The 22783-nt window shown below is 36.6% G+C and overlaps 1 long non-coding RNA gene across 1 annotated transcript in view; it reads right to left on the bottom strand.

Annotated features, from left to right (window-relative positions):
• Positions 1 to 22579, bottom strand: part of LOC139752210 (uncharacterized) — a 28671-nt gene extending 6092 nt beyond the window's left edge. The window contains exons 1-14 of the long non-coding RNA XR_011713521.1: positions 18212 to 22579; positions 17054 to 17092; positions 16743 to 16784; positions 15522 to 15560; positions 15206 to 15245; positions 10843 to 10881; positions 10515 to 10556; positions 9034 to 9073; positions 7481 to 7519; positions 7154 to 7195; positions 5980 to 6018; positions 5661 to 5700; positions 3394 to 3432; positions 2915 to 2956 (exon numbers count right to left, since the gene is read on the bottom strand). This is a non-coding gene — a long non-coding RNA (uncharacterized lncRNA). The remainder of the gene's footprint in view (positions 1 to 2914; positions 2957 to 3393; positions 3433 to 5660; positions 5701 to 5979; positions 6019 to 7153; positions 7196 to 7480; positions 7520 to 9033; positions 9074 to 10514; positions 10557 to 10842; positions 10882 to 15205; positions 15246 to 15521; positions 15561 to 16742; positions 16785 to 17053; positions 17093 to 18211) is intronic.
• Positions 22580 to 22783: the final 204 nt, after the last annotated feature.

Genomic DNA, 22783 nt, shown 5'->3' with positions numbered 1-22783 from the left:
TAAAGACACAAACTTCTTAAAATCAGTAATTAACTTTTAATTAATTATAACTCATATGAGTGGAAGATTACAACTTTTCAAGTCATCACAGACAAATGTTTGAAGGCACAGTAGTTCTGAGAGTGCTACATCGAAGCCAATCATGATAATGTATGGAAGAGGATGAATCTGCTAAAATGAAATGCATGAGCAGGGAAGATTTAGTAAGAAATGCCAGGGTTAAAGAGATGTGTGGCAATATGAAGAATATGAAGGGTATGGGTGTGGCAATATAAAGAGTATGGCTGTGACAGCTGATAAGGGTGTGTTCAAATGGTTTGGGTTCAAGGAGAATGAGCGCGATGTTCACAAAAGGATATACAACAGAAATGAAGGGGAAATGAAGAGAGGAGATAATAAAATGGAGATGGAAGGTTGGAGTGTTAAATGTTTCAAGTGATCAGGGTCTACGCATGCAAAAGGGTGTGATGTATGCAAAGTAAAGAGTGAAGTATACAGGGTCAACAAGCTGTCAATGGACTGAACCTTGGCATCATATATTTGTAACTACCTGGAACTACCACACACAGGTATGTACAGCTTGACTGTGGATAGAAGGCTGTGTTTTTATGTACATTAAACATATAAGCTGAACAATGGATGCGAGTATTGTGGCAATTTCTTTGACTGTTCTTGGAAATACCTTGCTAACATATGAAACGGTAAACATATAAAATAAGGATCTTTTATTATATCAATCCTTACATCAATCATAAGATAAACAATCTTAATACATCTAAACCAACTAAATCTGAAGTTAAGGATCAATATCACATAACTAGCATTTGAATTTAAAGATAGAAATGGATATGAATGAAAAGAATATGAAAGAAAATTATTTAATACCAAGGAATGAGGAAAAATCTTCCTCACACATCTACCTTCAAACCCAAAAACAACAACAACGCACTCTACCAACCTAAAAGAACTTCACCATGATCCACACATTGAAAATCCTAACAACAGACCAATCAAAAAAAAAAACCCCTTTCTGAAGAAAATCAGCTGCAATATAATTTTTTTTTTTTTGCCGCTGTCTCCCGCGTTTGCGAGGTAGCGCAAGGAAACAGACGAAAGAAATGGCCCAACCCCCCCCCATACACATGTATATACATACGCCCACACACGCAAAATATACATACCTACACAGCTTTCCATGGTTTACCCCAGACGCTTCACATGCCCCGATTCAATCCACTGACATCACGTCAACCCCGGTATACCACATCGCTCCAATTCACTCTATTCCTTGCCCTCCTTTCACCCTCCTGCATGTTCAGGCCCCGATCACACAAAATCTTTTTCACTCCATCTTTCAACCTCCAATTTGGTCTCCCTCTTCTCCTCGTTCCCTCCACCTCCGACACATATATCCTCTTGGTCAATCTTTCCTCACTCATTCTCTCCATGTGCCCAAACCATTTCAAAACACCCTCTTCTGCTCTCTCAACCACGCTCTTTTTATTTCCACACATCTCTCTTACCCTTACATTACTTACTCGATCAAACCACCTCACACCACACATTGTCCTCAAACATCTCATTTCCAGCACATCCATCCTCCTGCGCACAACTCTATCCATAGCCCACGCCTCGCAACCATACAACATTGTTGGAACCACTATTCCTTCAAACATACCCATTTTTGCTTTCCGAGATAATGTTCTCGACTTCCACACATTCTTCAAGGCTCCCAGAATTTTCGCCAGCTCCCCCACCCTATGATCCACTTCCGCTTCCATGATTCCATCCACTGCCAGATCCACTCCCAGATATCTAAAACACTTCACTTCCTCCAGTTTTTCTCCATTCAAACTCACCTCCCAATTGACTTGACCCTCAACCCTACTGTACCTAATAACCTTGCTCTTATTCACATTTACTCTTAACTTTCTTCTTTCACACACTTTATCAAACTCAGTCACCAGTTTCTGCAGTTTCTCACATGAATCAGCCACCAGCGCTGTATCATCAGCGAACAACAACTGACTCACTTCCCAAGCTCTCTCATCTCCAACAGACTTCATACTTCCCCCTCTTTCCAAAACTCTTCCATTCACCTCCCTAACAACCCCATCCATAAACAAATTAAACAACCATGGAGACATCACACACCCCTGCCACAAACCTAAATTCACTGAGAACCAATCACTTTCCTCTCTTCCTACACGTACACATGCCTTACATCCTCGATAGAAATTTTCACTGCTTCTAACAACTTGCCTCCCACACCATATATTCTTAATACCTTCCACAGAGCATCCTTATCAACTCTATCATATGCCTTCTCCAGATCCATAAATGCTATATACAAATCCATTTGCTTTTCTAAGTATTTCTCACATACATTCTTCAAAGCAAACACCTGATCCAAACATCCTCTACCACTTCTGAAACCACACTGCTCTTCCCCAATCTGATGCTCTGTACATGCCTTCACCCTCTCAATCAATTCCCTCCCATATAATTTACCAGGAATACTCAACAAACTTATACCTCTGTAATTTGAGCACTCACTCTTATCCCCTTTGCCTTTGTACAATGGCACTATGCACGCATTCCGCCAATCCTCAGGCACCTCACCGTGAGTCATACATACATTAAATAACCTTACCAACCAGTCAACAATACAGTCACCCCCTTTTTTAATAAATTCCACTGCAATACCATCCAAACCTGCTGCCTTGCCGGCTTTCATCTTCCGCAAAGCTTTTACTACCTATTCTCTGTTTACCAAATCATTTTCCCTAACCCTCTCACTTTGCACACCACCTCGACCAAAACACCCTATATCTGCCACTCTATCATCTGCAATATCATACGCCCATTAAATTCTAAAATGAAATATTTTTGAAGGTCTAAAATAATCACTTACCAATTTATCAGGAGCCAATTCTGTTTCCAACAACATCCAGGCCTACAAAAGAAAGTATCATACAGTATCAACATTCAGGTAAACAATAAAAAAATATTTTTCAATAAAACTATACTCAGAAAAACAGCAGCCTTGAATATGGTTTCATAAAGATCAATTGGTAATTCCAATTTTCATCAGATATTTTGTCAGGTTTTGCTTAATGCCTAAATAATGTAATAAAGAAAAAAAATTAAAGCAAATTCTGAACTTATGAGAATAACAACTTATATATCTTTTTTTTTTTTTTTTTTTTTTTTTCCAAAAGAAGGAACAGAGAATTGGGCCAGGTGAGGGTATTCCCTCAAAGGCCCAGTCCTCTGTTCTTAACGCTACCTCGCTAATGCGGGAAATGGCGAATAGTTTGAAAGAAAAAAGAAAGAATATCTTAAACACAACACCATTGGCAAATCAATAAAAATCAAAAAATAATTACTAACCTTTGAACGGAAGAAAATCTTTCACATCATCTTCCAGACCTGAAAATTATATTGTTTTCTTGAATATAAAGACACAAACTTCTTAAAATCAGTAATTAACTTATAATTAATCATAACTCATATGAGTGGAAGATTACAACTTTTTAAGTCATCACAGACAGACAAATGTTTGAAGGTACAGTAGTTCTGGGAGTGCTACAAAGAAGCCAATTATGATAATGTATGGAAGAGGATGAATGTGCTGAAATGAAATGCATCAGCAGGGATCATTCAGTAAGAAATGACAGGGTTAAAGAGGTGTGTGGCAATATGAAGAATATGAAGGGTATGGGTGTGGCAATATAAAGAGTATGGCTGTGACAGCTGATAAGGGTGTGTTGAAATGGTTTGGGTTTAAGGAGAATGAGTGTGATGTTGACAAAAAGATTTTTTTTTTTTTTTTTTTTTTTTTTTTTATACTTTGTCGCTGTCTCCCGCGTTTGCGAGGTAGCGCAAGGAAACAGACGAAAGAAATGGCCCAACCCCCCCCCCCCCCCATACACATGTACATACACACGTCCACACACGCAAATATACATACCTACACAGCTTTCCATGGTTTACCCCAGACGCTTCACATGCCTTGCTTCAATCCACTGACAGCACGTCAACCCCTGTATACCACATGACTCCAATTCACTCTATTTCTTGCCCTCCTTTCACCCTCCTGCATGTTCAGGCCCCGATCACACAAAATCTTTTTCACTCCATCTTTCCACCTCCAATTTGGTCTCCCTCTTCTCCTCGTTCCCACCACCTCCGACACATATATCCTCTTGGTCAATCTCTCCTCACTCATTCTCTCCATGTGCCCAAACCATTTCAAAACACCCTCTTCTGCTCTCTCAACCACGCTCTTTTTATTTCCACACATCTCTCTTACCCTTACGTTACTTACTCGATCAAACCACCTCACACCACACATTGTCCTCAAACATCTCATTTCCAGCACATCCATCCTCCTGCGCACATCTCTATCCATAGCCCACGCCTCGCAACCATACAACATTGTTGGAACCACTATTCCCTCAAACATACCCATTTTTGCTTTCCGAGATAGTGTTCTCGACTTCCACACATTTTTCAAGGCTGACAAAAAGATATACATCAGAAATGGAAGTGAAATGAAGATAAGGTAAAATAAAATGGAAATGGAAGATTGGAGTGTTAAATGTTTCAAGTGATCAGGGTCTAAAAATGCAAGAGGGTGTGACGTATGCAAAGTAAAGAGTGAAGTGAAGTATACAGGGGTCAACAAGCTGTCAATGGACTAAACCTTGGCTTCATTTATATATAACTACCTGGAACTACCACACACAGGTATGTAAAGGCTTGGTGGTGGATAGAAGGCTGTGTTTTTATGGACATGAAACATATAAGCTGAACAATGGATGCGAGTTAATGTGGCCATTTCTTCGACTGTTCTTAGCAATACCTCACTAACATAGGAAATGTGAGTTAATGTGGGCATTTCTTCGACTGTTCTTGGCAATACCTCGCTATCTTAGAAAATGGTAAACATAGAAAATAAGAAACTTTTATCATATTAATCCTTAAATCAAGCATCAGTTAATCTTAATATATCTCAACCAACTAAATTTGAACTTAAGGATCAATATAACATAACTAGCATTTGAATTTAAAGATAGAAAGGGATGATGTGAATGTAAAGGGAATGAGAAAGAAACTGGTAATACCAAAGAATGAGAATGTAAGTTAATGTGGTCATTTCTTCAACCGTTCTTGGCAAATACCTCGCTAACATAGGAAATGGTAAACATATAAAAAAGGATCTTTTATTATATTAATCCTTAAATCAAGCATCAGTTAATCTTAATATATCTCAACCAACTAAATTCGAAGTTAAACAATCTTAATATATTTCAACCAAATAAATTTGAAGATACAGATCAATATCACATAACTAGCATTTGAATCTAAAGATAGAAAGGGATGATGTGAATATAAAAGAATGAAAAAGAAAATCTGATAATACCAAAGACTGAGGAAAATCTTCCTCACACATCTACCTTTAAACCCAAAAACAACAAAAATAATACATGCACTCTGCCAATCTCAAAAAAACTTCACCATGATCTACATATTGAAAATCCTAATAGACCAATCAAAAACAAAACACTCCCTTTCTGAAGATAATTAACTTCAATACCATGCACCCATTAAATTCTAAAATAAAATATTTTTGAAGGTCTAAAATAATCCCTTACCAATCTATCCGGAGCCAATTCTGTTTAACAACATCCAGACCTACAAAAGAAAGTATCATACTGAATCAACATTTTGGTACACAATGAAAACATATTTTTCATTAAAACTATATTCAGAAAAAGAACAGCCTTGAATATAGTTTCATAAAGATCAATCGGTAATTCCAATTTTCATCAGGTATTTTGTCAGGTTTTGCTTAATGCCAGAAAAAAAAAAAAAATACATTAAAGCAAATTCTGAACTTATAAGACTTACAACTCATATATCTTAAACACAACACCAATGGTAAATCAGTAAAATCAAAAAATAATTACTAACCTTTGAACAGAAGAAAATCTTTCACATCATCTTCCAGACCTGAAAATCATATTGTTTTCTTGAATATAAAGACACAAACTTCTTAAAATCAGTAATTAACTTTTAATTAATTATAACTCATATGAGGGGAAGATTACAACTTTTTAAGTCATCACAGACAAATGTTTGAAGGCACAGTAGTTCTGAGAGTGCTACATCGAAGCCAATCATGATAATGTATGGAAGAGGATGAATCTGCTAAAATGAAATGCAAGAGCAGGGAAGATTTAGTAAGAAATGCCAGGGTTAAAGAGATGTGTGGCAATATGAAGAATATGAAGGGTATGGGTGTGGCAATATAAAGAGTATGGCTGTGACAGCTGATAAGGGTGTGTTCAAATGGTTTGGGTTCAAGGAGAATGAGCGCGATGTTCACAAAAGGATATACAACAGAAATGGAGGGGAAATGAAGAGAGGAGATAATAAAATGGAGATGGAAGGTTGGAGTGTTAAATGTTTCAAGTGATCAGGGTCTAAAAATGCATGAGGGTGTGATGTATGCAAAGTAAAGAGTGAAGTATACAGGGTCAACAAGCTGTCAATGGACTGAACCTTGGCATCATATATTTGTAACTACCTGGAACTACCACACACAGGTATGTACAGCTTGACTGTGGATAGAAGGCTGTGTTTTTATGTACATTAAACATATAAGCTGAACAATGGATGCGAGTATTGTGGCAATTTCTTTGACTGTTCTTGGAAATACCTTGCTAACATATGAAACGGTAAACATATAAAATAAGGATCTTTTATTATATCAATCCTTACATCAATCATAAGTTAAACAATCTTAATATATCTAAACCAACTAAATCTGAAGTTAAGGATCAATATCACATAACTAGCATTTGAATTTAAAGATAGAAATGGATATGAATGAAAAGAATATGAAAGAAAATTATTTAATACCAAGGAATGAGGAAAAATCTTCCTCACACATCTACCTTTAAACCCAAAAACAACAACAACGCACTCTGCCAACCTAAAAGAACTTCACCATGATCCACATATTGAAAATCCTAACAGATTAATCAAATACAAAACCCCCTTTCTGAAGAAAATCAGCTGCAATATCATACACCCATTAAATTCTAAAATGAAATATTTTTGAAGGTCTAAAATAATCACTTACCAATTTATCAGGAGCCAATTCTGTTTCTAACAACATCCAGGCCTACAAAAGAAAGTATCATACAGTATTAACATTCTGGTAAACAATAAAAAAATATTTTTCAATAAAACTATACTCAGAAAAACAGCAGCCTTGAATATGGTTTCATAAAGATCAATTGGTAATTCCAATTTTCATCAGATATTTTGTCAGGTTTTGCTTAATGCCTAAATAATGTAATAAAGAAAAAAAATTAAAGCAAATTCTGAACTTATGAGAATAATAACTTATATATCTTAAACACAACACCATTGGCAAATCAGTAAAAATCAAAAAATAATTACTAACCTTTGAACGGAAGAAAATCTTTCACATCATCTTCCAGACCTGAAAATTATATTGTTTTCTTGAATATAAAGACACAAACTTCTAAAAATCAGTAATTAACTTATAATTAAACATAACTCATATGAGTGGAAGATTACAACTTTTTAAGTCATCACAGACAGACAAATGTTTGAAGGTACAGTAGTTCTGAGAGTGCTACAAAGAAGCCAATCATGATAATGTATGGAAGAGGATGAATGTGCTGAAATGAAATGCATCAGCAGGGATGATTCAGTAAGAAGTGACAGGGTTAAAGAGATGTGTGGCAATATGAAGAATATGAAGGGTATGGGTGTGGCAATATAAAGAGTATGGCTGTGACAGCTGATAAGGGTGTGTTGAAATGGTTTGGGTTTAAGGAGAATGAGTGTGATGTTGACAAAAAGATATACATCAGAAATGGAGGTGAAATGAAGATAAGGTAAAATAAAATGGAAATGGAAGATTGGAGTGCTAAATGTTTCAAGTGATCAGGGTCTAAAAATGCAAGAGGGTGTGACGTATGCAAAGTAAAGAGTGAAGTGAAGTATACAGGGGTCAACAAGCTGTCAATGGACTGAACCTTGGCTTCAGTCATATATAACTACCTGGAACCACCACACACAGGTATGTAAAGGCTTGGTGGTGGATAGAAGGCTGTGTTTTTATGGACATGAAACATGTAAGCTGAACAATGGATGCGAGTTAATGTGGCCATTTCTTCGACTGTTCTTAGCAATACCTCACTAACATAGGAAATGTGAGTTAATGTGGGCATTTCTTCGACTGTTCTTGGCAATACCTCGCTATCTTAGAAAATGGTAAACATAGAAAATAAGAAACTTTTATCATATTAATCCTTAAATCAAGCATCAGTTAATCTTAATATATCTCAACCAACTAAATTTGAACTTAAGGATCAATATAACATAACTAGCATTTGAATTCAAAGATAGAAAGGGATGATGTGAATGTAAAGGGAATGAGAAAGAAACTGGTAATACCAAAGAATGAGAATGTAAGTTAATGTGGCCATTTCTTCAACCGTTCTTGGCAATACCTCGCTAACATAGGAAATGGTAAACATATAAAAAAGGATCTTTTATTATATTAATCCTTAAATCAAGCATCAGTTAATCTTAATATATCTCAACCAACTAAATTCGAAGTTAAACAATCTTAATATATTTCAACCAAATAAATTTGAAGTTAAAGATCAATATCACATAACTAGCATTTGAATCTAAAGATAGAAAGGGATGATGTGAATAAAAAAAGAATGGAAAAGAAAATCTGATAATACCAAAGACTGAGGAAAATCTTCCTCACACATCTACCTTTAAACCCAAAAACAACAAAAATAATACGTGCACTCTGCCAATCTCAAAAGAACTTCACCATGATCTACATAATGAAAATCCTAATAGACCAATCAAAAACAAAACACTCCCTTTCTGAAGATAATCAACTTCAATACCATACACCCATTAAATTCTAAAATAAAATATTTTTGAAGGTCTAAAATAATCCCTTACCAATCTATCAGGAGCCACTTCTGTATAACAACATCCAGATCTACAAAAGAAAGTATCGTACTGAATCAACATTTTGGTACACAATGAAAAAATATTTTTCATTAAACTATATTCAGAAAAAGAACAGCCTTGAATATAGTTTCATAAAGATCAATCGGTAATTCCAATTTTCATCAGGTATTTTGTCAGGTTTTGCTTAATGCCAGAAAAAAAAAATACATTAAAGCAAATTCTGAACTTATAAGACTTACAACTCATATATCTTAAACACAACACCAATGGTAAATCAGTAAAATCAAAAAATTACTAAACTTTGAACAGAAAAAAATCTTTCACATCATCTTCCAGACCTGAAAATCATATTGTTTTCTTGAATATAAAGACACAAACTTCTTAAAATCAGTAATTAACTTTTAATTAATCATAACTCATATGAGTGGAAGATTACAACTTTTTAAGTCATCACAGACAAATGTTTGAAGGCACAGTAGTTCTGAGAGTGCTACATCGAAGCCAATCATGATAATGTATGGAAGAGGATGAATGTGCTGAAATGAAATGCATGAGCAGGGAAGACTTAGTAAGAAATGCCAGGGTTAAAGAGATGTGTGGAAATATGAAGAATATGAAGGGTATGGGTGTGGCAATATAAAGAGTATGGCTGTGACAGCTGATAAGGGTGTGTTCAAATGGTTTGGGTTCAAGGAGAATGAGCGTGATGTTGACAAAAGGATATACAACAGAAATGGAAGGGAAATGAAGATAGGAGATAATAAAATGGAGATGGAATGTTGGAGTGTTAAATGTTTCAAGTGATCAGGGTCTAAAAATGCATGAGGGTGTGACGTATGCAAAGTAAAGAGTGAAGTATACAGGGTCAACAAGCTGTCAATGGACTGAACCTTGGCTTCATATATTTGTAACTACCTGGAACTACCACACACAGGTATGTACAGCTTGACTGTGGATAGAAGGCTGTGTTTTTATGTACATTAAACATATAAGCTGAACAATGGATGCGAGTATTGTGGCAATTTCTTTATTCTTGGAAATACCTTGCTAACACATGAAACGGTAAATATATAAAATAAGGATCTTTTATTATATCAATCCTTACATCAATCTTACGTTAAACAATCTTAATATATCTAAACCAACTAAATCTGAAGTTAAGGATCAATATCACATAACTAGCATTTGAATTTAAAGATAGAAATGGATATGAATGAAAAGAATATGAAAGAAAATTATTTAATACCAAGGAATGAGGAAAAATCTTCCTCACACATCTACCTTTAAACCCAAAAACAACAACAACGCACTCTGCCAACCTAAAAGAACTTCACCATCATCCACATATTGAAAATCCTAACAGATCAATCAAAAACAAAACCCCCTTTCTGAAGAAAATCAGCAGCAATATCATACACCCATTAAATTCTAAAATGAAATATTTTTGAAGGTCTAAAATAATCACTTACCAATTTATCAGGAGCCAATTCTGTTTCTAACAACATCCAGGCCTACAAAAGAAAGTATCATACAGTATTAACATTCTGGTAAACAATAAAAAAATATTTTTCAATAAAACTATACTCAGAAAAACAGCAGCCTTGAATATGGTTTCATAAAGATCAATTGGTAATTCCAATTTTCATCAGATATTTTGTCAGGTTTTGCTTAATGCCTAAATAATGTAATAAAGAAAAAAAAATTAAAGCAAATTCTGAACTTATGAGACTAACAACTCATATATCTTAAACACAACACCATTGGCAAATCAGTAAAAATCAAAAAATAATTACTAACCTTTGAACAGAAGAAAATCTTTCACATCATCTTCCAGACCTGAAAATTATATTGTTTTCTTGAATGTATAAAGACACATGAGAAGAAAGATCAAGAGAGGCAAGTGTTTTGGGAGCAGCTGAATGAGTGTGTTAGTGGTTTTGATGCACGAGACCGGGTTATAGTGATGGGTGATTTGAATGCAAAGGTGAGTAATGTGGCAGTTGAGGGAATAATTGGTATACATGGGGTGTTCAGTGTTGTAAATGGAAATGGTGAAGAGCTTGTAGATTTATGTGCTGAAAAAGGACTGATGATTGGGAATACCTGGTTTAAAAAGCGAGATATACATAAGTATACTTATGTAAGTGGGAGAGATGGCCAGAGAGCGTTATTGGATTACGTGTTAATTGACAGGCGTGCGAAAGAGAGACTTTTGGATGTTAATGTGCTGAGAGGTGCAACTGGAGGGATGTCTGATCATTATCTTGTGGAGGCTAAGGTGAAGATTTGTATGGGTTTTCAGAAAAGAAGAGTGAATGTTGGGGTGAAGAGGGTGGTGAGAGTAAGTGAGCTTGAGAAGGAGACCTGTGTGAGGAAGTACCACGAGAGACTGAGTACAGAATGGAAAAAGGTGAGAACAATGGAAGTAAGGGGAGTGGGGGAGGAATGGGATGTATTTAGGGAATCAGTGATGGATTGCGCAAAAGATGCTTGTGGCATGAGAAGAGTGGGAGGTGGGTTGATTAGAAAGGGTAGTGAGTGGTGGGATGAAGAAGTAAGAGTATTAGTGAAAGAGAAGAGAGAGGCATTTGGACGATTTTTGCAGGGAAAAAATGCAATTGTGTGGGAGATGTATAAAAGAAAGTGACAGGAGGTCAAGAGAAAGGTGCAAGAGGTGAAAAAAAGGGCAAATGAGAGTTGGGGTGAGAGAGTATCATTAAATTTTAGGGAGAATAAAAAGATGTTCTGGAAGGAGGTAAATAAAGTGCGTAAGACAAGGGAGCAAATGGGAACTTCAGTGAAGGGCGCAAATGGGGAGGTGATAACAAGTAGTGGTGATGTGAGAAGGAGATGGAGTGAGTATTTCGAAGGTTTGTTGAATGTGTTTGACGATAGAGTGGCAGATATAGGGTGTTTGGGTCGAGGTGGTGTGCAAAGTGAGAGGGTTAGGGAAAATGATTTGGTAAACAGAGAAGAGGTAGTGAAAGCTTTGCGGAAGATGAAAGCCGGCAAGGCAGCAGGTTTGGATGGTATTGCAGTGGAATTTATTAAAAAAGGGGGTGACTGTATTGTTGACTGGTTGGTAAGGTTATTTAATGTATGTATGACTCATGGTGAGGTGCCTGAGGATTGGCGGAATGCGTGCATAGTGCCATTGTACAAAGGCAAAGGGGATAAGAGTGAGTGCTCAAATTACAGAGGTATAAGTTTGTTGAGTATTCCTGGCAAATTATATGGGAGGGTATTGATTGAGAGGGTGAAGGCATGTACAGAGCATCAGATTGGGGAAGAGCAGTGTGGTTTCAGAAGTGGTAGAGGATGTGTGGATCAGGTGTTTGCTTTGAAGGATGTCTGTGAGAAATACTTAGAAAAGCAAATGGATTTGTATGTAGCATTTATGGATCTGGAGAAGGCATATGATAGAGTTGATAGAGATGCTCTGTGGAAGGTATTAAGAATATATGGTGTGGGAGGCAAGTTGTTAGAAGCAGTGAAAAGTTTTTATCAAGGATGTAAGGCATGTGTACGTGTAGGAAGAGAGGAAAGTGATTGGTTCTCAGTGAATGTAGGTTTGCGGCAGGGGTGTGTGATGTCTCCATGGTTGTTTAATTTGTTTATGGATGGGGTTGTTAGGGAGGTAAATGCAAGAGTTTTGGAAAGAGGGGCAAGTATGAAGTCTGTTGGGGATGAGAGAGCTTGGGAAGTGAGTCAGTTGTTGTTCGCTGATGACACAGCGCTGGTGGCTGATTCATGTGAAAAACTGCAGAAGCTGGTGACTGAGTTTAGTAAAGTGTGTGGAAGAAGAAAGTTAAGAGTAAATGTGAATAAGAGCAAGGTTATTAGGTACAGTAGGGCTGAGGGTCAAGTCAATTGGGAGGTGAGTTTGAATGGAGAAAAACTGGAGGAAGTGAAGTGTTTTAGATATCTGGGAGTGGATCTGGCAGCGGATGGAACCATGGAAGCAGAAGTGGATCATAGGGTGGGGGAGGGGGCGAAAATTCTGGGGGCCTTGAAGAATGTGTGGAAGTCGAGAACATTATCTCGGAAAGCAAAAATGGGTATGTTTGAAGGAATAGTGGTTCCAACAATGTTGTATGGTTGCAAGGCGTGGGCTATGGATAGAGTTGTGCGCAGGAGGATGGATGTGCTGGAAATGAGATGTTTGAGGACAATGTGTGGTGTGAGGTGGTTTGATCGAGTGAGTAACGTAAGGGTAAGAGAGATGTGTGGAAATACAAAGAGCGTGGTTGAGAGAGCAGAAGAGGGTGTTTTGAAGTGGTTTGGGCACATGGAGAGGATGAGTGAGGAAAGATTGACCAAGAGGATATATGTGTTGGAGGTGGAGGGAACAAGGAGAAGAGGGAGACCAAATTGGAGGTGGAAAGATGGAGTGAAAAAGATTTTGTGTGATCGGGGCCTGAACATGCAGGAGGGTGAAAGGAGGGCAAGGAACAAAGTGAATTGGAGCGATGTGGTTTACCGGGGCTGACGTGCTGTCGGTGGATTGAATCAAGGCATGTGAGGCGTCTGGGGTAAACCATGGAAAGCTGTGTAGGTATGTATATTTGCGTGTGTGGACGTATGTATATACATGTGTATGGGGGTGGGTTGGGCCATTTCTTTCGTCTATTTCCTTGCGCTACCTCGCAAACGCGGGAGACAGCGACAAAGTATAAAAAAAAAAAAAAAAACTTTTAAAATCAGTAATTAACTTATAATTAATCATAACTCATATGAGTGGAAGACTACAACTTTTTAAGTCATCACAGACAGACAAATGTTTGAAGGTACAGTAGTTCTGAGAGTGCTACAAAGAAGCCAATCATGATAATGTATGGAAGAGGATGAATGTGCTGAAATGAAATGCATCAGCAGGGATGATTCAGTAAGAAATGACAGGGTTAAAGAGATGTGTGGCAATATGAAGAATATGAAGGGTATGGGTGTGGCAATATAAAGAGTATGGCTGTGACAGCTGATAAGGGTGTGCTGAAATGGTTTGGGTTTAAGGAGAATGAGTGTGATGTTGACAAAAAGATATACATCAGAAATGGAGGTGAAATGAAGATAAGGTAAAATAAAATGGAAATGGAAGATTGGAGTGTTAAATGTTTCAAGTGATCAGGGTCTAAAAATGCAAGAGGGTGTGACGTATGCAAAGTAAAGAGTGAAGTGAAGTATACAGGGGTCAACAAGCTGTCAATGGACTGAACCTTGGCTTCAGTCATATATAACTACCTGGAACTACCACACACAGGTATGTAAAGGCTTGGTGGTGGATAGAAGGCTGTGTTTTTATGGACATGAAACATGTAAGCTGAACAATGGATGCGAGTTAATGTGGCCATTTCTTCGACTGTTCTTAGCAATACCTCACTAACATAGGAAATGTGAGTTAATGTGGGCATTTCTTCGACTGTTCTTGGCAATACCTCGCTATCTTAGAAAATGGTAAACATAGAAAATAAGAAACTATCATATTAATCCTTAAATCAAGCATCAATTAATCTTAATATATCTCAACCAACTAAATTTGAACTTAAGGATCAATATAACATAACTAGCATTTGAATTTAAAGATAGAAAGGGATGATGTGAATGTAACGGGAATGAGAAAGAAACTGGTAATACCAAAGAATGAGAATGAGTTAATGTGGCCATTTCTTCAACCGTTCTTGGCAATACCTCGCTAACATAGGAAATGGTAAACATATAAAAAAGGATCTTTTATTATATTAATCCTTAAATCAAGCATCAGTTAATCTTAATATATCTTAACCAACTAAATTCGAAGTTAAACAATCTTAATATAGTTCAACCAAATAAATTTGAAGATAAGGATCAATATCACATAACTAGCATTTGAATTTAAAGATAGAAAGGGATGATGTGAATATAAAAAGAATGAAAAAGAAAATCTGATAATACAAAAGACTGAGGAAAATCTTCCTCACACATCTACCTTTAAACCCAAAAACAACAAAAATAATATATACACTCTGCCAATCTCAAAAGAACTTCACCATGATCTACATATTGAAAATCCTAATAGACCAATTAAAAACAAAACACTCCCTTCCTGAAGATAATCAACTTCAATACCATACACCCATTAAATTCTAAAATAAAATATTTTTGAAGGTCTAAAATAATCCCTTACCAATCTATCAGGAGCCAATTCTGTTTAACAACATCCAGACCTACAAAAGAAAGTATCATACTGAATCAACATTTTGGTACACAATGAAAAAATATTTTTCATTAAAACTATATTCAGAAAAAGAACAGCCTTGAAAATAGTTTCATAAAGATCAATCGGTAATTCCAATTTTCATCAGGTATTTTGTCAGGTTTTGCTTAATGCCAGAGAAAATAAAATACATTAAAGCAAATTCTGAACTTATAAGACTTACAACTCATATATCTTAAACACAACACCAATGGTAAATCAGTAAAATCAAAAAATAATTACTAACCTTTGAACAGAAGAAAATCTTTCACATCATCTTCCAGACCTGAAAATCATATTGTTTTCTTGAATATAAAGACACAAACTTCTTACAATCAGTAATTAACTTTTAATTAATCATAACTCATATGAGTAGAAGATTACACCTTTTTAAGTCATCACAGACAAATGTTTGAAGGCACAGTAGTTCTGAGAGTGCTACATCAAAGCCAATCATGATAAGGTATGGAAGAAGATGAATGTGCTGAAATGAAAATGCATGAGCAGGGAAGATTTAGTAAGAAATGCCAGGGTTAAAGAGATGTGTGGCAATATGAAGAATATGAAGGGTATGGGTGTGGCAATATAAAGAGTATGGCTGTGACAGCTGATAAGGGTGTGCTGAAATGTTTTGGGTTTAAGGAGAATGAGTGCGATGTTGACAAAAGGATATACAACAGAAATGGAGGGGAAATGAAGATAGGAGATAATAAAATGGAGATGGAAGGTTGGAGTGTTATATGTTTCAAGTGATCAGGGTCTAAAAATGCATGAGGGTGTGATGTATGCAAAGTAAAGAGTGAAGTATACAGGGGTCAACAAGCTGTCAATGGACTGAACCTTGGCTTCATTTATATATAACTACCTGGAACTACCACACACAGGTATGTAAGGCTTGGTGGTGGATAGAAGGCTATGTTTTTATGGACACTAAACATGTAAGCTGAACAATGGATGCGAGTTAATGTGGCCATTTCTTTGACTGTTCTTGGCAATACCTCACTAAACATAGGAAATGGTAAACATATAAGGATCTATCATTATATTAATCCTTAAATCAAGCATAAGTTAATCTTTATATATCTCAACCAACTTAATTTGAAGTTAAACAATCTTAATATATCTCAACCAAATAAATTTGAAGTTAAGGATCAATATCACATAACTAACATTTGAATTTAAAGATAGAAAGGGATGATGTGAATGTAAAGAGAATGAGAAAGAAAATCTGATAATACCAAAGATGAAGAAAATCTTCCTCAGACATCTACCTTTAAACCCAAAAACAACAAATATCAGACATGCACTCTGCCTATCTCAAAGAACTTCACCATGATCTACATACTGAAAATCCTAATAGACCAATCAAAAAGAAAACACTCCCTTTCTGAAGAAAATCAACTGCAATACCATACACCTATTAAATTCTAAAATGAAATATTTGTGATGGCCTAAAATAATCACTTACCAATCTATCAGTAGCCAATTCTGTTTCTAACAGCATCCACACCTACAAAAGAATCATACTGAATCAACATTTTGGTACACAATGAAAAAATATTTTTCATTAAAACTATATTCAGAAAAAGAACAGCCTTGAATATGGTTTCATAAAGATCAAGCGGTAATTCCAATTTTCATCAGGTATTTTGTCAGGTTCTGCTTTAATCCCTAATAAAAAAAAATTAAAGCAAATTCTGAACTTATAAGACTAACAACTTATATATCATAAACACACCACCATTGGTAAATCAGTTAAATAAAAAAATAATTACTAACCTTTGAACTGAAGAAAATCTTTCACATCATCCTCCAGACCTGAAAATTATATTGTTTTCTTGATAAAGACACAAACTTCTTAAAATCAGTAATTAACTTTTAATTAATCATAACTCATATGACTGGAAGATTACAACTTTTTAAGTCATCACAGACAAATGTTTGATGGTACAGTAGTTCTGAGAGTGCTACATAGGAGCCAATCATTATAATGTATGGAAGAGGATGAATGTGCTGAAATGAAATGCATGAGCAGGGATTATTTAGTAAGAAATGACAGGGTTAAAGAGATGTGTGGCAATATGAAGAATGTGAAGGGTATGGGCATGGCAATATGAAGAATATGAAGGGTATGGGTGTGACAATATAAAGAATATGGCTGGGGCAGCTGATAAGGGTGTGTTTAAATGGTTTGGGTTTTAGGAGAATGAGTGTTAAATGTTTTGAGTGATCAGGGTCAAAAAATGCATGAGGGTGTGATGTAAGCAAAGTAAAGAGTGAAGTATACAGGGGTCAACAAGCTGTCAATGGACTGAACCTTGGCTTCATTTATATGTAACTACCTGGAACTACCACACACAGGTATGTAAGGCTTGGTGGTGGATAGAAGGCTGTGTTTTTATGGACATTAAACATGTAAGCTGAACAATGGATGAGTTAATGTGGCCATTTCTTTGACTGTTCTTGGCAATACCTCATTAACATAGGAAATGGTAAACATATAAAATAAAGATCTTTTATTATATTAATCCTTAAATCAAGCATCAGTCAATCTTAATATATCTCAACCAACTAAATCTGAAGGTAAACAATCTTAATATATCTCAACCACATAAATTTGAAGTTAAGGATCAATATCACACAACTAGCATTTGAATTTAAAGATAGAGAGGGATGATGTGAATGTAAAGAGAATGAAAAAGAAAATCTGGTAATACCAAAGTTGAAGAAAACCTTCCTCACACACGTACCTTTAAACCCAAAAATCATACATGCACTCTGCCTATCTCAAAGACTTCACCATGATCTACATATTGAAAATCCTAATAGACCAATCAAAAACAAAACACTCCCTTTCTGAAGATAATCAACTGCAATACCATACACCCATTAAATTCTAAAATGAAATATTTTTGAAGGTCTAAAATAATCACTTACCAATCTATCAAGAGCGAATTCTGTTTCTAACAACATCCAGACCTACAAAAGAAAGTATCATACTGAATCATCATTTTGGTACACAATAAAAAAATATTTTTCATTAAAACTATGTTCAGAAAAAGAACAGCCTTGAATATGGTTTCATAAAGATCAATCGGTAATTCCAATTTTCATCAGATATTTTGTCCGGTTTTGATTAATGCCTAAAAAAAAAAAAAAATACATTAAAGCAAATTCTGAACTTATAAGACTAACAATTTATATATCTTAAACACAACACCATTGGTAAATCAGTAAAATAAAAAAATAATTAATAACCTTTGGACAGAAAAAAATCTTTCACATCATCCTCCACACCTGAAAATTATATTATTTTCTTGATAAAGATTTTGAGTGATCGGGGCCTGAACATGCAGGAGGGTGAAAGGCGGGCAAGGAATAGAGTGAATTGGATCGATGTGGTATACCGGGGTCGACGTGCTGTCAATGGATTGAATCAGGGAATGCGAAGCGTCTGGGGTAAACCACGGAAAGTTGTATGGGGCCTGGATGTGGAAAGGGAGCTGTGGTTTCGGGAATTATTACATGACAGCTAGAGACTGAGTGTGAACGAATGGGGCCTTTGTGTCTTTTCCTAGCGCTACCTCGCACACATGAGGGGGAGGGGGATGTTATTCCATGTGTGGTGAGGTGGCGATGGGAATAAATAAAGACAGACAGTATGAATTATGTACATGTGTATAAATGTATATGTCTGTGTGTGTATAGATATGTGTACATTGAGATGTATAGGTATGTATATTTGCGTGTGTGGACGTGTATGTATATACATGTGTATGGGGTTGGGTTGGACCATTTCTTTCGTCTGTTTCCTTGTGCTACCTCGCAAACGCGGGAGACAGCGACAAAGCAAAATAATATAATAATAAAAATCTTTTATCATATTAATCCTTAAATCAATTATCAGTTAAACAATCTTAATATATCTCAACCAACTAAATTTGAAGTTCAGGATGAGTATCACATAACTAACATTTGAATTTAAGAGAAATGGATTATGTGAATGTAGAGATAAAGAAAATTTGGTAATACCAAAGAATGAGGAAAATCTTCCTCACACAGCTACCTTTAAACCCAAAATTTTTTTTCTTTAAAAGAGGTGGCCACAACAAGAGTCTCTACTTCCCTATTCATTAATGTCTACCTTGCAAATAATATCCCATGCATTCTTCCCCATTTCTCTCCAATACTCTTCCATTCTATTTCTCTATGTCACAGGTGGTCTTCCTTTCACACAAAACCCTTTATTTGTACTATAATACTCTCTCCTCCTAAAGTTCCTGACTAGAATTCTTTCGACATGCCCAAACAACCTTGAAATATTAGGTTTCACCCACTCTACCAGTCCGTAATTCATTCCCTTTACATTTCCTGCTATACCATATTTCCAATGCACTCTCTCATTACTTTGAGTTAGTCATACCACATGCTCTTCTCAAACAACAACTCTCCAAAGCCTGCTTTCTTGGCCTCTATGACTCAACCCATGACCATGCTGTGGCTGCATGGATCAGGATTCATAGGACTACACTGTCCCTTAATCCCTTCTTCACTTCCATAATTACTCCTATACCATTCATCATTTTCTTGAGGGACCCAGTGACTCCTGCTCTGTACTGCTTTCTCCCTCTGTATCACCAAACTTACCCAAGATAGCTCCTAAATACTCAAATTATGTTTCCTCTTCCAGTCTTCTTCCCTCATATCTATAACAGTTTAGTACACTTTCTTCTCTCACTTTTATATATAAGGCTTTGTAAAACCTATACTTTCACTATATTTCCTTTCAAAAACCATTACTTCATTTTTACTTGCATCTAGATTCAAACACACATAATACACATTTACATCCTTCTGCAAATCCTCTCCAACACTATCAGCAAACACATCAGTATCATCTGTAAACAGGCTTGTCACTAGCCACAATACCTCCCCACCACAATATCTCTTGTTTTCCTTTCACCTTTCTTATCAATCCATCCATATACATGTCAAAAAAGCCATGGTGACATCAGACAGCCCAGCCTCACACCCACATGTATAACAAAACCTTCACTCAACTCTACCCACTCTTAAACATGGAGCTGCTCCTTTATAGATGGCTTTCACACCAGCAGTTGTATCCTTATCCCATATGTCTAAGCTTAACACAATCCATAAAGCATTCCACTCAGCTCTGTTAAATGCTTTCTCCAAATCCATAAAAGCTGCAAACAGCTTCTTGCCTTTTGGGAGATACTTTTCCATGGTCTGATCCACACATCCTATACCTTTCCTAAAACCCCCGTGCTCCTCGCTCATTCTACATTTAGTTTCAAAGTATCTCTAAAAAACCAATCTAAGAAAAAACTTTTAAGATACAAAAACATACATCAAAACTTTTGAGACTAACAAATCATTTAACCAACTTTTACAAAATACTGGCAGTATATAACAAGTAGTGGTGATGTGAGGAGATGGAGTGAGTATTTTGAAGGTTTGTTGAATGTGTTTGATGATTGAGTGGCAGATATAGGGTGTCTTGGTCGAGGTGGTGTGCAAAGTGAGAGGGTTAGGGAAAATGATTTGGTAAACAGAGAAGAGGTAGTAAAAGCTTTGTGGAAGATGAAAGCTGGCAAGGCAGCAGGTTTGGATGGTATTGCAGTGGAATCTATTAAAAAAGGGGTGACTGTATTGTTGACTGGTTGGTAAGGTTATTTAATGTATGTATGATTCATGGTGAGGTGCCTGAGGATTGGCGGAATGCGTGCATAGTGCCATTGTACAAAGGCAAAGGGGATAAGAGTGAGTGCTCAAATTACAGAGGTATAGGTTTGTTGAGTATTCCTGGTAAATTATATGAGAGGGTATTGATTGAGAGGGTGAAGGCATGTACAGAGCATCAGATTGGGGAAGAGCAGTGTGGTTTCAGAAGTGGTAGAGGATGTGTGGATCAGGTGTTTGCTTTAAAGAATGTATGAGAGAAATACTTAGAAAAGCAAATGGATTTGTATGTAGCATTTATGGATCTGGAGAAGGCATATGATAGAGTTGATAGAGATGCTCTGTGGAAGGTATTAAGAATACATGGTGTGGGAGGCAAGTGGTTAGAAGTAGTGAAAAGTTTTTATCGAGGATGTAAGGCATGTGTACGTGTAGGAAGAGAGGAAAGTGATTGGTTCTCAGTGAATGTAGGTTTGCGGCAGGGGTGTGTGATGTCTCCATGGTTGTTTAATTTGTTTATGGATGGGGTTGTTAGGGAGGTGAATGCAAGAGTTTTGGAAAGATGGGCAAGGATGAAGTCTGTTGTGGATGAGAGAGCTTCGGAAGTGAGTCAGTTGTTGTTCGCTGATGATACAGCGCTGATGGCTGATTCATGTGAGAAACTGCAGAAGCTGGTGACTGAGTTTGGTAAAGTGTGTGAAAGAAGAAAGTTAAGAGTAAATGTGAATAAGAGCAATGTTATTAGGTACAGTAGGGTTGAGGGTCAAGTCAATTGGGAGGTAAGTTTGAAAGGAGAAAAACTGGAGGAAGTGAAGTGTTTTAGATATCTGGGAGTGGATCTGGCAGCGGATGGAACCATGGAAGCGGAAGTGAATCATAGGGTGGGGGAGGGGGCGAAAATCCTGGGAGCCTTGAAGAATGTGTGGAAGTCGAGAACATTATCTCGGAAAGCAAAAATGGGTATGTTTGAAGGAATAGTGGTTCCAACAATGTTGTATGGTTGCGAGGCGTGGGCTATGGATAGAGTTGTGCGCAGGAGGGTGGATGTGCTGGAAATGAGATGTTTGAGGACAATGTGTGGTGTGAGGTGGTTTGATCGAGTAAGTAACGTAAGGGTAAGAGAGATGTGTGGAAATAAAAAGAGCGTGGTTGAGAGAGCAGAAGAGGGTGTTTTGAAATGGTTAGAGCACATGGAGAGAATGAGTGAGGAAAGATTGACCAAGAGGATATATGTGTCGGAGGTGGAGGGAACGAGGAGAAGAGGGAGACCAAACTGGAGATGGAAAGATGGGAGTGAAAAAGATTTTGTGTGATAGGGGCCTGAACATGCAGGAGGGTGAAAGGAGGGCAAGGAATAGAGTGAAATGGATCGATGTGGTATACCGGGGTCGACGTGCTGTCAGTGGATTGAATCAGGACATGTGAAGCGTCTGGCGTAAACCATGGAAAGCTGTGTAGGTATGTATATTTGTCTGTGTGGATGTGTATGTATATACATGTGTATGTGTATGGGGTTGGGTTGGGTTGGGCCATTACTCCCATTCATACTAACACAAAAATGGTAAGCAATACATACATTAAGTCAGGACATAAAGGCTTAAAAACTTACCAACAAATGCAAAGTCCCCAAGAATCAACTTTAAAACAAATTTTGCACCATTTTTTCTGCACAAGTCCATTCACTGTAAAAAAAAAAAAAAAAAATGCCATATTAGAATGAGTGAATCCTTCAAGAATGGAGTGAAATTTCAAATATAATTACATATCTGAGGTGCAAATTAATTCAGAACTCACCTGGCTAGGCTT

This window comes from Panulirus ornatus, chromosome 12, assembly GCF_036320965.1.
Source record: "Panulirus ornatus isolate Po-2019 chromosome 12, ASM3632096v1, whole genome shotgun sequence".
In the NCBI taxonomy this organism is placed as follows: Eukaryota; Metazoa; Arthropoda; class Malacostraca; order Decapoda; family Palinuridae; genus Panulirus; species Panulirus ornatus.
Note: the sequence above shows the minus strand (reverse complement) of the source record. Positions and strands in the feature narration are given on the sequence as shown.